The sequence below is a fragment of the Cicer arietinum genome, chromosome 5 (genome assembly GCF_000331145.2).
Source record: "Cicer arietinum cultivar CDC Frontier isolate Library 1 chromosome 5, Cicar.CDCFrontier_v2.0, whole genome shotgun sequence".
Lineage (NCBI taxonomy): Eukaryota > Viridiplantae > Streptophyta > Magnoliopsida > Fabales > Fabaceae > Cicer > Cicer arietinum.
The window spans coordinates 17324415-17325527 of record NC_021164.2 but is presented as its reverse complement, the minus strand read 5'-3'; positions in this window follow the sequence as shown (position 1 = coordinate 17325527).

The following is a 1113-nucleotide window of genomic DNA, read 5'->3' as shown; positions in this document are numbered from 1 at the left end:
ACCATGCCACGGTGCTAGGGGACCAATTTGGAGGCGACGTTGCGAGCAAAGATTTTACCGGCTTTACTCGCGGTACCGGAAAACCACGTTGAAGCTAACGTTAAGGTAAGGGCTCCTTCCAAACTTCTAGTTTGCATTAGGGACTTATCTGTGGTTGTGTGGGAAGGAATTTGTTAGGATTTAATGTATCGATTTGGGGAAAAGCGAATCTAATGCGTTACGGGTAAAAACCTTAGAGTTAGGTTTTGTTTATATTGATGAATGTTTCGTGGTAAATGAATTTGAAGTCATTGTATACGACTATGAGTAAATGACGTCTGATGCATTTGGGTGTCATGTTGTGTTGAATTGTGTTCGTTGTATTTGGCGTGTCCATACTTGATGTTTGCTAATTGGTGTGTTTGTTGTGAATTATGGTTTGAATGTGAGAGTATGTTTGAGTTTGTTTCTGTGGAATTTGAAAACCATTAGAGTTAAACGAGTATTAAAAATGGGGAATCTTTTAATACCTCGGTTTACTTAATGTGCGTTTGAGGAAAATGTTTAAGTTAACTGGGCGTTGAGAATGGGGAATCTCTTAATGTCTCGGTTACTTAACTATCGTTTTTGAAAATCGTTTCAGTAAATGAGTATTAAGAATGGGGAATCTCTTAATGTCTTGTTTACTGAATGTTTTGTTTTGAAAATCGTTTAAGTCAAAAGTATATTAAAAATGGGGAATCTCTTAATATATCTGTTTGCTTAACGTTTTGTTTTGAAAATCATTAAGATAAATCAGTATTAAGAATGGGGAATCTCTTAATGACTTATTTATTTAATGTTGTTTTGAAAATCGTTTAAGTTAACTGGGCGTTAAGAATGGGGAATCTCTTAATGTCTTGGTTACTTAATGGTTGCTGTGAAAGTCGTTTAAGTTAAATGGGTATTAAAGATGGGGAATCTTTTAATATCTGCATTTGCTTAACGATTGTTGTGGATGGAGTCTGTGTATGCTCATGCATTTCATTTGGTAAATTGTGTTGACCCGTGATAGGTGACACCTTGGTAAACTGTACTGACCCGTGATAGGTGGTACGTTTACGATTTACATTTTTGGTAAATCGTGTTGACCCG